The sequence below is a fragment of the Podarcis gaigeae genome, assembly GCF_964106915.1.
Source record: "Podarcis gaigeae genome assembly, chromosome: 3".
Lineage (NCBI taxonomy): Eukaryota > Metazoa > Chordata > Lepidosauria > Squamata > Lacertidae > Podarcis > Podarcis gaigeae.
The window spans coordinates 87,125,995-87,134,732 of NC_139680.1; positions in this window are offsets into that span (position 1 = coordinate 87,125,995).

Sequence of the window (8,738 nt, forward strand, 5' to 3'; positions counted from 1 at the left end):
ACAACTTATAATGTTTTTCCAAATAGTCTTTAAATTTTCTCCAATCCTCCTCGAATGTTTCTTCTCCCAAGTCTCGGATTCTGCCAGTCATTTCGGCCAGTTCCATATAGTCCATCAACTGCGTGTGCCATTCCTCCAGTGTGGGTAAATCTTGTGTCTTCCAATATTTTGCAATCAGAATCCTTGCTGCTGTAGTAGCATACATAAAAAAGTTCTGTCCTTCTTAAACACTCTCCGGTCCACCATGCCCAGAAGGAAGGCCTCTGGTTTCTTAGGTAAGGTAAATCTCAGTACCTTTTTTAGTTCATTATGAATCATTTCCCAGAAGGCCTTCACTTTCGGGCAGGTCCACCAGAGGTGAAAGAATGTCCCTTCCGCCTCTTTACATTTCCAGCATTTATTATCAGACAGGTGATATATCTTAGCAAGCTTGACTGGGGTCATGTACCACCGGTATATCATTTTCATAATGTTTTCCTTCAAGGCACTACATGCCGTAAATTTCATTCCGGTGTTCCATAACCTTTCCCAGTCTTCAAACATAATGTTATGCCCCAAATCCTGCGCCCACTTTATCATGGCGGATTTGACTGTCTCATCCTGAGTATTCCATTTAAGCAGCAGGTTATACATTCTCGAAAGTAGTTTACTTTTTGGTTCTAACAATTCTGTCTCTAGTTTCGATTTTTCCACCTGGAATCCAACCTTCTTGTCCCTTCCTCTTTTAAAACCACCCAAGTAAAGGCCTTTAATTGTTTTTAGATGTTTCCTCTTGCTTTAAATACTTTTTTAATTCTATTTTTATTTGTTTTGTTTTCTCTGATAAGTGTTTGATGCCCTAGGCATCTTTGAAAAGAATGGTGGAATATATAATTTCTTCTCCCCACATTTAATTTGTGGAATTTATTGCCAACGGATATGATAATTTCCACTAACTTAGATGGCTTTGAAAGGTGGATTAGACAAATCCACGGAGGATAAGGCTATCAGCAGTTATTAGCTATGATGGCTTTGCACTGTCTCCAGGATCAGAGGCAGCAGGCCTCTGAATACCAGCTGCTGGGGTACAATATCAGGAGAGAGCTATTGCCCTCCTGTTTCCATTGTGGGCTTCACATAGGCATCCAGCTAGCTGTTGTGGAAAACAGGATGCTAGACTAGATGAGGCCTTTGGTCTCATCCAGCAGAGCTCTTCTTTCTTAGGTATATTAAGTAAAGAGCCATGATTTTGCTGCTGCTTCCTTTCAAGTATGCATTCATTGCTGCCACATGCTGTGTAGACCAGGGGCGCCGACTTATAAAAAATATTGGGGGGGGCGGGGGCCCATACCGACTTATAAAAAATATTGGGGGGGGGCAAGACCTCCAAACCGCTGCTGCTGGGGGAACGAAAGGGGCGAGCCCCGGGCTGCCCCGACCTTAAGTGAACCTGTGAGGGCCCGCCCTTTGCGGCAGCCGATTGGCTGCCGCCGTGGGCGGTGAATATTAATGAGCTAGGGGGAATCCCCGCTTCTCGCGGGGCTGACGCCAGCCCCGCGAGATTGTTGATGGGTCGAGAGCCCACAACCCCACCCCCTCTCTAGATCGGGAGTGGCTTTGTTTTAACTCATTACTGAATGTATTTTAAAAGGTAACTATCGTCAAACAAGGAAAATAAAAAATACCAACATAATTTTGTGATTTTACAAAGCATAATATAACTAATAATTTTCTTAAATTATTGGGGGGCAGAGCCCCCCCAAACGAATTTTTGAGGGGGCTCGGGCCCCCTCAGGCCCCATGGAGTCGGCGCCTATGGTGTAGACAGACCCTAAAATAGTGTTGTTAAGTTGTGGGTAGACATAGCAGATGACACAGCGATTCTTCCAAAGCAGCTCTTTATTTGTAAGCTGGAACACAACTGACTGAGGAGCTCAGTCAGCCTGCTTATATAGAGCTCCAGAAAAATGTAATTGTTGCCATTTTCTAAAACTATCCAATCACTGAACGTCACTTTCGATCCTTCATTTGCATAACTATCTACAGCATCCCCCTGCTGGCCCAGGGTGAGAACTTCAGTACATAACAAGTGTCACCAGTTCAATAATAATAATAATAATAATAATTTATTATTTATACCCCGCCCATCTGGCTGAGTTTTCCCCAGCCACTCTGGGCGGCTCCCAATCAGTGTTAAAAACCGTACAGCATTACATATTAAAAACTTCCCTGAACAGGGCTGCCTTAAGATGTCTTCTGAACGTCAGGTAATTCTTTATCTCTTTGACATCTGATGGGAGGGCGTTCCACAGGGCGGGCGCCGCTACCGAGAAGGCCCTCTGTCTGGTTCCCTGTAGCCTCACTTCTCGCAATGAGGGAACCGCCAGAAGGCCCTCGGCGCTGGATCTCAGAGTCCGGGCTGAACGATGGTTCATGAATCTGTATAAGTCATAAGGCTTTATGACATAAAAGTCAGTGCCACTTGGCACAGAAGTAAATGCACTTCTGCCAGGCACAGAAGCCTTAAACATCTCAGGACTGCCTCTTCCCATATCAGCCGTTTCAGACTGCATTCATCACCTGAGGCCCTTCTTCATGTTCCCCCTCCTGTGGGTGGCAACACGAGAATGGGCCTTCTCTGTAGTGGCCCCTTGTTCGTGGCATGCTCTCCCCAGGGAGGTTTTCCTGGCACCTTCATTATATATATTTTAGGTGCCAGGTGAACACCTTCCTCTTCAACCACACCATGGACTGATTAATATTCTCCACTCTTTTAAATGTGTCTCTGGGTAGGAGGGTTTTTTTGTTTTCCTGTTTTGTTTTCATCTTGTATATTGTATTTTATTCTGTGAACTGCCCTGAGATCTTATGAAGAAGGGCAGTATATGAACTTAATCAACAACAACAACAACTCCCTGAGAAACGTGTCTAGCCTTATTGAAACACTCTGTACTTCCCTTGAGATTTTTCTGATCTGCCATGGTAGCGGGTGGGGATTTAATCCTCCTCAAATGGGCACCCCATCAATACAGATTTCCATTTCATTTTGAATGTAGGTGTCATAGCTCACCTGTTCAGTAAATCAACTTGGCACCCACCTATGCTAAATGAGCCATGTAGACCCATCTACAATCTTTGATCTAGCAACTAGATTTATCAGTAGCAGTGCAGATGTGTACTCAAGCAAAGGCCCATGATAGAGGCCTCTGTCAGTGAGGCATGCTCCTGCATCTGACATTCAAGAAAAGGGAAGGACAGTTGTCAAAACCACTAGAGAAATGAAAAGGCTTGTGGATTAAAAATGCACTAGCTGATTTCTGTCACTATCCATGACGCTCCTCAGTATCCTGTTTGTCTCCCCTGTGATGGATTGGATAACAGAATATAGTGGAAGATCAGAAGGCCGGTAAGTGACAATGAAATATTCAGAGGATGAAAGGTAAAGAGATTAATAAGCAGAGCAATTCCAGGAAGTCGCAAGGTCAGCAGCAAGATTTGATTCATACAATAATTAGAAGGTGGGAGCAAATTATGTAAGGCAAATTCTTGTTCAAGCCATCTCACTGTTTCTCTTTCTCTTTCTATTGCTGGTACCATTTGTTCTAGTGCACTACACAGACATTTTCTGGGGAGGGAAATGTATGGAACATGGGTTTGATGGTCCAAAGTGCAACTGAAATGACAATGGAATACAGCAATATTTCCACGCCTTTCATATCAGAGCTCCTGGCACATGGATGGATCCTGTATTTTCAACTATTTTCTGGACCCTGCCACAGCACAAGCAGCTGCAGTCACTTAGTCCCTCTTTAATAGCGAAACTATTGACTCTGTAACATTAAAATCCTGTCTCTGTGTGAGTTGAGCAACGGATCAAAGACCTCTCTGGGATCTAGCAATGAAAGAGAAAGAAAACATTTAGCAGATGAGATGACTTGGAAATGTTTGGTTTTGTGTGATTCCATTTCCTGGAATGGGATGAAAACTAGCTGATTACTGGCTGTGGTGGCCAAGTTCCTTCCCCCTTCTGTCCTCTCCAATTTCACTAGTGGGTGGATAATGGCCATGGGTTTCATTAATAATTGGAAACAAGATGAAAAAGGTTCAATACACGTTAAATGTTGAATGTAATATTTATCATCATGAGGATACAAGCCATCAACCACATAATGCAGGAGTCCTTCCACAAAATGTATTTAAGCTTCTATAAAGAAAATATATGCAAGATCACACCATCATACTCCTTGTTAATTAGTCTGAAATATCTGCCACGCTATAGTTTTATCCAGAAATCATGGAGGAATCATCAAATATATAGAATAAGCATGTGGTACAGCCCAAACAGGACTGTACCATCTTGGCACACTGAGAATGCACGTTTTATGCTCAAAACAAACTCTCCCCATATGCAAAAATCTAATATGTCAGGAAGCATAACCTAGAACTTGATTAGAACCTGTTTTCATAATGACCAGGTTTTCTAGCACTCTCTTCCACGAGGAAAGCATTCTGTTATATAACTCTCTTCTTACTAGTGGCACGATCCCAGGAGAGTTGGACCATATGTTTATTTGTTGTTGTTTTTTAAGATTAGAAAGGGTACTAAAGCAATGCATTATTTCATCTCTCTTAAACGTCACCTTCATTGTGGGCACAGCAAGGTCATGAAGTGGGTTAAGTATATGTTCTCAATGGTCTTGGGCAAAGATGAAGAAGGCCACAGCAACAATGCTGAGCTCAGTGAAGTCTGAGCTGGGACTGGATTATGTGTGAGGTAAGGAGGATGGAAAGGGGAATGGCATGACATGGAGATGCATGTTGGGGGCCAATGTATAGGGGTGGAGCTTGGCACTGTAATAAAAGCCATGTCATCATCTACAAAGCCTTTTCAGTTTGTCATCCCAGCCCTCCTGCCCTTACAGTTTGTTCGGTGCAGGGCTATCTAGCCAACTGGATGGTGTGAGTTTGTTCACCTACTCTGTATTGAGGATCAGAGATGTTTCAGTTAAAAAAGGTAAAGGGACCCCTGACCATTAGGTCCAGTCATGGCCGACTCTGGGGTTGCGGCACTCATCTTGCTTTAATGGCTGAGGGAGCCAGCGTACAGCTTCCGGGTCATGTGGCCAGCATGACTAAGCCGCTTCTGGCGAACCAGAGCAGTGCACGGAAATGCCGTTTACCTTCCAGCAGGAACGGTACCTATTTATCTACTTGCACTTTGACGTGCTTTTGAACTGCTAGGTTGGCAGTAGCAGGGACCAAGCAATGGGAGCTCACCCTTTCACGGGTATTCGAACCACTGACCTTCTGATCGGCAAGTCCTAGGCTCTGTGGTTTAACCCACAGTGCCACCCAGGTCCCTGATGTTTCAGTTACTGTGTGTTAAAACGGGTTGATTTGTTTTACCTATCACCAAGCAGGGTTGTGCAGGAAAAAGGAGGAATGGAGAAGAGGAGCATCCTGGAACTCCATGTGACTTTGGGACCCATGAGCAAGACAAGGGTCTCCAATGGGGCCAAGATATATCTGTTACAAAACTGTGGAGCACTGAAGGAAGGCCTTCTCCCATCACCTGAAGAGGCGTGGCTTGGGTAAAGTGGGGCATCTCCAGCTCACCTTCAATAGTTTAGGTGGTTTGTTCATAACAGGCATAGGAACCAGTTAGAAAGATTTCCACAAATTTTATATTCCATACTGGTCTGTTTTCTTGTGAATAAAATGGCCCTAGTTTATTACATTCCCTCTTTCTGGCCTATTTATTTTCCACCTCCATCCGCAAACAATAACTAATCTAGGTAAGTGATCATCATGTTCATTGTTATGCCCGAGGGCTACTTTGGATTTGTCAGTTTGTAGGCTGCTGTCACAACTGTGTGAATAATAGCAGAGTTCCTTAAGTTGTGTCAACAAGGGGCTTGCAAAGCGTGGAGCCCATGTGTTCATTCAATATTTAATGCATCTTAAAATTAAATATATTACTTTTTCATTTAAAGTTCTCTGTTGGGGGCAACATTCCTGGTTGAAGGGGAACAAGAAGCTCCCAGCCCCTTCATGTTTTCTTTGCCCAACTGTCGAGCACAACAGCAAAGAACAATTCTGGTTTTCTTGTCAAGGGTGTCTTTTCAAAATGACCTTTCTTAACGTTTAAAATTAGGAAACAGCACGTTTTATGTACTGGGAATTAAAGACCACAAAATGGATAGGATTTATAGACTAATCCCGCCCCGTACCTTGAATTGGTTCAGCTGTAATAGTAGACAAACTGTACTGACTCTGACAAACTGAAATACCTCTAGGGTGTTCAACTGTCAAGCAAGTTCATTCACATCTCATCTCCTTTCTGAATGAGATATGAAAATGAGTCTGCTGCATTACATCTGCTGTCAAAGCAGAGGATGGATGCAGCTCCCTCTAAAGTGACAAGAGGAATTTAGCATTCCCCCATTCTGTCTGCGGAAGGAGCACACACAAAGTCTGACTCTGTCTACAGGGGATTCCCTGTTGCAGAGAACATGGAAGGAAGTTAAAAGTGGACTTGGAGAAACTTGTCCTTTGGGCCTGAAGCAAAAAGTAAAAAAAGAAGAGGAAGCCTCTTGAACAAGCACAGAGATTTGTTTCCTGTTCCCTTCCTCTCCCCACAACCCCTTCCAAGACTGGTCAGTGGCTGAATTGGACAGGAAGAGGCAGATATGTTGTTGGTTCATACATTCCTAAAGGTTTAAATGATCAAGCATTATATTATATTATATTATATTATATTATATTATATTATATTATATTATATTATATTATATTATATTATATTACCACGTGGCGGCAGCCCCAGCCCCCAGGGATCATAAGGAAGGAATAAAGACTCTGCCAGCATTATATGGAATTAAAATTAAGCCACAACTTTATTCAACTTCAGAATGTAGGAAGACCTTGGCTTAGGCCTTGGGCATGTATCTCTCCCAGCCCCCCAGCCGAGGGAACTGGGACACATCAGAGTAAATGGGATAAGGGGGTGCTCTGCAAGACGCAAGTGTACGCAGGCAGCCCAGCCATATACCCACACACAGAGTAATTCACAACCTTTCGGTGTATGGCCAGTGACACCCATTATATATAACCCCTTTAAGAAGGGATCCTGGAATTGCCACCACAGGGAGGTGAATCACCACTTCACCACCACTACCCACATTATAGTGAAGTGAAGACTAAAGGATTCCACCCAAGGCCATAACTGCCAAAGTTGTGATGAATTGCTATGGGGAAGACAAAACCTGCCAATGGAGGAAAATTTCTTCCTGGTCCTTCAACAGCAACCAGTCAAAGACCGTAGCAGCGCCCGCTAAACAGGAAGAAAAAGTTAACCTGCAAACAAGAAACATTAAACAAAGGGAGGGTAGGGAGGGTGAATCTCCAGAGCCGACTGCCTGGCTATTGTCGGCTTTAACCCCTATTTATAAATGGGGCTGGCCCCACCTCCCAGCAAGAAACTTGATTACTGAAGCTGGGCGTGAACCTCCCAAAATGAGAGGCAAGCCAGCCCCTGTTTGCCAGTTAGCTCCCTGGGAACTGCAGCATCACGCGCAATCCCGCAAAAGGCACCCACAATGTGTGGGTGCTCATTATATTATAATCAGTGCTTTTTTCTAGTTGCTTTTCTTACAGAGTCACCCCAAACAACTGACATTAAAAACCAAGTAAGAAGAATAAAAAATCCTAAAAACATGGTCAAATCAATGATAGGTAGAAATGCCACTAAAAGAGGCAACAATATCACTCTTCAAATTACAGACCAAAAGCCCCACCAAAAGATAAATCTCTTTGCTAAAATTGGACAAAGATGGTGCCAGGCATGCCTCCTTAGGGAGAACATTGCACAAGTGGAGGGCCACCACTGAAAAGGCCCCTTCTTTAGTTACTAAATTCAGATATTCTATCTAAGGAATGCGAGAGAAATCTGATTCAGTCCACATTTGAAGTTGACTTTATCAAATTCACACTTTGTGAAAGAATATGAGAAGTGAAACACGACCATCCTTTGAAATTTGCACTTCATTTATCCAAACAAATAAGGTTTACTAAAGTACATAAGGTTGAGGAAAGTGTGCATAAAAATGAAAATATTAGTTGGAAATACCATGCAAAAATGGATGGTATTAGGAGAAATTGCCTGTCAAAATGTGCACGAGTCAAAACTGCATGCAAAAATGTGTTTATTAGGAGAAATCAGAGGGTTAATGGATGGCTGCCAGACTCGTATAAGGACAGCATAGCATAAAAAGCAAGGCTTCTTTGCATGGCTGCATCAGTGCTTGGCATGGAATTTGTTGTTGTTTAGTCATTTAGTCGTGTCTGACTCTTCGTGACCCCATGAACCAGAGCACACCAGGCACTCCTGTCTTCCACTGCCTCCCACAGTTTGGTCAGGCTCATGTTAGTAGCTTCGAGAACACTGTCCAACCATCTCATCCTCTGTTGTCCCCTTCTCTGCAATTTTAATTTATCTCCCTCTTGTTCCAAAATTTCCCAATATTTCGGTCATTTGGCCTCCATATTGAGCTTTTTCTGAGCTTTTTCTGAGCCTTCGCTTCCATCAGTGACAACCACCTTGGGGTTTTATTTTCAAGTAGGTCCTTATATCTTGTCCAGACATTAAACAATGCTTTCTTGTCAATATGGTTTTTAAACACTTTATGTGCTTTGACCTTATCATACCACATCAGGGTTGTGGTAACATCAGGGTCTTTTCCAGGGAGTCTTCTCTTCTC